We start from the raw sequence: 6,713 nt of genomic DNA on the forward strand, positions 1-6,713 counted from the left end.
CACGACAGGGGGGAGTGCGGAACACAATGACCCCTCGTCTTGGATTCAGGCACAAGGTGGCAGGAGGGTGGGCAGCTGCTGCTGCTCTGGCTGTGGCCCCAACCCAGGTTTGAAGTTGGAGATGGAGATGCAGCTGCTTACCCCTCCTCCCTGCCCCTCACTGCCCCTAGTCTGCCCCACCCGACCATTTCTGCCCCACAGCCTTTGCCTCCCTTCCTGCCCACCCTGCAGCTTACCCTCCACCTCCAACTGTGGCTCAAGTTGTGGTGGGACTCCTGCTTGTGACATGGAGTGTGTGGTTGCTTTACAACCGTGCAGCTGATGTGGTGGCAGTAGCTCTGGGGCCTGGCTGGAACTGCAATCACTGCATCAGCTGCTACTAAGTTGGGCTGGGGCTGGAGCCAACCACATACTCTGTTCCTTGGGTTGAAACTGGAGCTGGAGCATGAGTCAGAGGATAAGGCAGCAGTGGGGGACAGATGAGATGAGGGAACACAGGTTGAGATGGACTGTCTGGAAGCTACAGCTGGTGTAGAATGTGGTAGCTCATCTTCTGATGGGAATGGGTTGCCAGGAGTGCATTAGTCCAGCACTCAGCAGCTTGCACTAATTTCCAGTAATCTTCTGGGTGCAACTCAAGGTGACCTACAAAGCCCAAAAAGGCTAGGGCTGCCTTCTCCCTTATAGTTTGATAGTTTTTAGGGTCAGAAGGGACCTGAGCAGATCATAAAGTACGAACCCCTGCCATGGCAGGAAAGAGTATTGGGGTCAAACTACCCCAGCAAAGTGTTTGTCTAGCCTTGTCTTAAAGACCCCCAGGGTAGGAGCCAGCACCACTTCACTTGGAAGTTGGTTCCAGATCCTAGCCGCCCTGACAGTGAAGTAGCACTTCCTGATGTCTAATCTGAATTCACCCTCTGCCAGCTTGTGACCGTTATTTCTAGTCACTCTTGGTAGTGCTGGGGGGAACAGGGACTCCCCCAATGCTTGCTGGTCCCCTCTGATTAGTTTGTAACAGGCCACTAGATCCCCCCTCAGCCTTCTCTTGTGGAGGCTGAACAGGTTCAGGTCCCTTAGCTTCTTCTTGTAGGGCCTGCCCTGCTGCCCCCTGATCATGCGAGTGGCCCTCCTCTGGACCCTCTCCATGTTATCCACATCCCTCTTGAAGTGCGGCACCCAGAACTGGACGCAGTACTCCAGCTGCGGCCTGACCAGTGTTGCATAGAGGGGGAGTATCATCTCCTTGCACCTGCTTGAGATGCATCTGTGAATGCATGACAAGGTATGGACAACCTTATGTTCCATCTCAATCCCTAAGATCAGCTGAGAACAACTTTCTGTAAGCACCATCTGTACATCAAGCTTGTTTAGTGAAAATATGTGAAGTTGTTCTTGGTAGTTGTGTCTTAGCTCTGGAACTTTCTCCTTCTTGAGGACTGTCAGAGCTTGAGCTGGGATACCCTCAGATAGCATTGTAAGACCTTTTAATTTGGGGAGGTGTTGCAGGGCAGTAGGGTGCCTCGTCCTTTAGGGCCATAATCTGCCTAGGGAGAGGGCCCTAGGAGCCAGGGAGAAACCCCATGACCTGCCCTGAGAAGAAGACCAGGACACACAATGATTGAACATAACTGAGCTCGAGATGAGGGGGAGAATGTACCCCAAAAATAGAGAAGAGCTCTTCTGCAGGAGAAAGGATGCTCTGACTATCTTACTTCAGGGCTCTGATTGAAAAGAGCGAGCATCTGGGCAAGTCCCAGAAATGGTAGCGTGGACGGATTCTGTTGATTCTAGAAGAAGGAAAGCTCGAGTGGCTGAAATTCCACCCTACCAAGGTTGGTTAATGTGGGGGAACTACCCTGGTATTCAGACCCATGATGGGGTAGCTCCCATCAAATCCCACATGATGCATCCTTGGGGAAAAGGTGAGTAGTAGGTGCCTGAAAACCTCTGCCTCCATGGTCCAGAGTTGTTGGGTGGCAGAAGAAAGAACAAGAGAAGCCTAAGGAGAAGAATGCAGGGTGACAAAGAGTGAAGACCCACTCTGGTGAGTTTGGTCCTTAAAGGGGGAGGTGTGTCACAGGGCACTAAAGAGCCTGCTCCTTTAAGGGCAGAATCTGCCAAGGAGAGGGCTCTAGGAGCCTGGTAGAAACCCCACAGGTGCAAGTTACTATGGCAGCAGGCTAATGAGGGAATTATCCTGCACCTGCACCTGGTCAGCTGACTGGAAGAAGGCAGGGTCCTAGGCAGATATAATCCCCAGGGCTGAGGCCAGCAAGAGTAGGTTCTCTGGCAGGAGCCAGGGGAAGAAGCCTGCAGAAAAGAACTGCCCAAAGATGCTGTCGCCGCCTGATATGCTGCTTACAGGACTAATGGGGCTCCCGGAGCTCACCAGGTACCCTGAGCTACAAGGTACTTAATGCTTGAGGAGCAGTTTGCCACTTTTAAAGGGACAGAGTGCACCCTGCACTGTTTGTATTATGTTATAGCCCAGGAGCTTCTGTTTTCTGTTATTTAAACTGGTGGACCAGACTGAGGCTACTGGGGAGGAGGAAGCCTCATTGGGGCACACTACAGTGTGGAGACCCCAGCACCAGTGGGCACAGTGCCAGGGGTGCAGCGACAGGGGTGAGCAGACCCCAGCACCAGGGGGTGCAGAGACAAAGGGGCTGTGAAGAGCCCAGCGCCAGGGAAGCTGTAGAGCCAGGGCTGCAGAGAGCCCAGTGATGATAGGAGGCTGAGCTTAGACTAAAGCCTCAGCGGGACAATGTTTGAATACCACCTGCAAGAGATGGGGCATGGTAAAGGAGCAGTTTTGGAAGCATGCCTCTCGCCCATAAGCCTGAGGGTGTCCTGTGAGGCATCCATTGAGAGCGGGACCCAAAAAGGTTTAGGAACCCACAGGGTTCAGTGGGGTCCATCAGGATCGTGTCCAAACATAAACTTGAAGGCAGCCTCCCTATTTATTACAATTACCAGCAAGACGTGGCAGGCGAGAAAAAGGGTGCCCGTAAGGCAGGGTTGGCGTGGTCACGGAGCCCTAGTGGCATCACGGCCATCCCTAGAGACCCCCATGCCATGACAGCAGACTTTTAGCAGGAGGGGTTAAATATTGGGACACTGTTTGGAGTTTTTTGTTTGTTACATGCTATTGAAATACTTTATTTGTAGTTATAACTTATCTTCTTTATTGTCAGCTACCATGAGCCTTTTCTGGGGAGTACAGAATGTATATCTAATAAGCAAACAAATAAATGAATACATTCAGCTTAGAGTCCACTATCATCCCTAGGTCCCTTTTTACAGTAACACAGCTTAGCTGAGTATAATTAAATCAGTATAGTTATAATAATCCCCTTCTGGATGATTTTGTTCTGAAATTAAGTGCCTTCTTTGATTTATGCAAACTAAGAAAGCTAGAAAAAGGCACTTGTACTGGAAAAACATGTCTGCATAGGAAGTTAGATTGCTGTAAATTTATTTGTTTGAATTCACACCTTACTATATAATTAGGTTAACATTCCACATAGACTGATATATGTATCCCTTTTGTACTTCAGTTCTCATCCATAAAATGGGTAAAGTAGTACATCTCTACATCATAGGGATGTTGCTAATATATATATGGAATTTACTCAAGCATAATACACCCCTTAATATAAGATGATCCCCCCAGTAATTAGATCCTGTATATGGAAATTTTATAAATTTGCTATAATTTTTCAGGTATAGAACCTAAATATTGGAGGGTTGTCTTGAATTCCTCCCTGCCCCCCTCCCCGCCCCCCAGCAGCTACAGCAGGGAAAGCAGTGGCTGTGAGGGGTGGGGAGTCAGTGGCCACCTTTCCCTCTGCCCCCTCCCACATACTCCCAGACTAAGGAAGTATGGGTTGGATGAGTGGACTGTAGGGTGGGTAGGAAGCTGGCTGGATTGTCGGGCTCAACATGTAGTGGTAAATGGTTCAAGGTGTAATTGGCAGCTGGTATCAAGTGGAGTGCCCTAGGGGTCAATCCTGGGGACAGCTTTGTTCATTATCTTCATTAACGATCTGGAAGATGGGATGCAATACAAGTTCATGGATGACACCAAGCTAGGAGGAATAGTAGATGACAGTGGAGGGTGGGGCTAGGATTCAGAGTGACGTAGAAGAATTGGATGATAGGACCAAAAGAAATCTCATGGTCAGAGGGGAAAGAGGGAGAGTTTGGGGAGTGGGGGGGAAGGGAGGCAGAAGCTGTGGGAAGCTGGGAGTGGGGGGTGCAGGTGGTTGGGGGTTAGGAAGGCTGCAGGGGGAAGAATCATAGAAAATGAGGGTTGGAAGGGATGAAGCAACCCCCTGCTCGAAGCAAGACGGTCCCCAACTAGATTGTCCTAGTCAAGAATTGGTCTAGCTGGGGTAAAAAACCTTCAAGGATGGAGATTCTAACACTTCAGTAGGTAACCCGTTCTGGTGTTTCACCACTGTCCTAGTGAGAGAGGTTTTTGCTAATATCCAACCTAAACTTCCCTTACTGCAACTTGAGATCATTCCTCCTTGTTCTGTCATCTGTCACCATGGAAAACAGTTCAGCTCCACCGGCTTGCGAACCTCCCTTCAGGTAGTTAAAGGCTGCTGTTAAATCGCCCCTTAGTCTTCTTTTCTGCAGACTGAATAAGCCCAATTCCCTCAGCCTCTCCTCAGAAGTCATGTGCTATAGCCCCTGAGCCATTTTTGTTGCCTTCTGTTGATTTGACTCTAACTTGTCCACATGCTTTCTTCAGTGGAGGGCCCAAAACTGAACACAGTACTCCAGATGTGGCCTTACCAGTGCAGAATAAAGGGGAATAATCACTTCCGTCGATCTGCTGGCAATGTTCCTGCTAATGCAGCTTAATATGCCATTAGCTTTCTTTGCAACAAGGGTGCACTGTTGGCTCATACTCAGATTACTGTCCATGGTAACTCCCAGGTCCTTTTAGATGCATAGAGATGAAATAGGATTTGGTCCTATGCCTGATGATAACTGTTGCCCTGATCAGGCCCATTTTTGCATGCTTTTAAAATTACAGGCAACAAGACATGATTGGTATTTGCCATAATTATACTTTATTGTTAAAGAAACATTTAAGAAATGAAAACAATCCGCTATTTACATTATCTTAGGAGGAAGAAGGATACCTCTAAATTCTACTGTGCTAAAACAAATGTTAATAAAGTCAACTGCAGATCATTCCTAATGTCATTACGAACAATTAGCCTAAGTATTGATTAGCAGGCTTTCGCATATTTTGACACAGTTATGAAGAAGGTTTCTTAGCTTTATTGATTGCTGATAGAAAGAAAATATACAAAATTTATATGGTGCTCAATCTATGGCTCACAGGCTAGATCTGGCACATGGACCTGTCATCTGCCCCATGGGGCTCCTCATGATTTTGGAAATGTTTATGTTGGGGGCAGTGGCAGCATTAATTGCCATGGCTGTGATGGCAGTTAATGTTTCCACTGCTCCCCTACCCCTAAATTTCCAGGCTTGTAGGGAATAGCATAACAGAAGGGAGGGCGACTGTGGCAGCTGCTGTGGGCATCATCTTTTGTCAGGGGATGCAAAGACAGTGTCCACTGTAGTGGCTGAGTCACTGCCATTGGCATGGTAGCGTTTGACGCTGCCCTGTGTGTTGTGGTGGCCCCAGGTATAAAGCTGTCCTGCTTTGCCCCTTCAGGGGAGCCCTGCAGGCCAGATGACAAGGCCCCACATACCAGATCTGGCGTGTGGACTGATCCCATGTCACTTATTTCGCCCACAGGCCAGATGGATAGGGCACCTCTGGTATGCACTATGTGGGCTACCTACTGAATCTTTTTGTCTTGTCACATACATTTTTCATATACACCGAATGCAGAAAGCCAGAGTATCCAGTGACAGTGCTTCCTATATGTCACTCATCATACAACAGAGATGCATTGTTATAAATTAATCAAGAGTTTGGTCAGCATTCATTTGTGTACTAGCTCATATGTACTTCTTTTCTCAGGTGTTCCACTTGTGTTTTGAGTGATTTTTGATTGGATTTATTTAGTTTTTTTAGTACTGTGCCAAACCCCACAGCCACAAGAACTGGGGCACAGGAAGCTGAAAAGGGTAGTTCCCACTTTTATATAGAAAATGTTAGGTGTTAGGGTCACAAGCCAACGGGCTGAGGAGAAAGGAACAGGTATAGGTAAATAAACATTAACATTAAGGTACACACACATGGGAACTGGATAACAGGTAGTAAGCTGTGGTGAATTCACTCAAGAGGAGCTAATAGGTAGTGAGCACTACCAGTGTGGTACATATGCTCAAGGAACCTTAAACCCTCTCACGCCTGCAGAGGTGCTTCCAAACCAGCCTCTGGTCCTGAGAGTGCTCAGTTGTCTGCATGTGCTTCCACATCTGAGTCCCGGTGCTACAGTCCACAGTCCCAGCTCTGTCACTCCTCCAGAATCTCTGGCCATGTGTTTCCCTCTGGCGCTGCATCCCGGGCTCTGCCTGCTTCCTACCTCCTTTCCCTTTGTCTGTCTGCTCCCAGTGTCTTGGGGGCGGGGGGGTTGTAGTCTACTTGCAGTCAGCACTGTCTGTAAGACTTCTGCACAAGGACCCCTGGGAGTTGTAGTCCAAATCCAGTCAGCGGGGCTGCTCTACTGCTGTCGCACATTCACATTGCAGTGTATTACATTCAGTACACACAGTAT

The sequence above is a fragment of the Gavialis gangeticus genome, unplaced genomic scaffold, assembly GCF_001723915.1.
Source record: "Gavialis gangeticus isolate Ggan-Ray unplaced genomic scaffold, GavGan_comp1, whole genome shotgun sequence".
Taxonomy (NCBI): domain Eukaryota; kingdom Metazoa; phylum Chordata; order Crocodylia; family Gavialidae; genus Gavialis; species Gavialis gangeticus.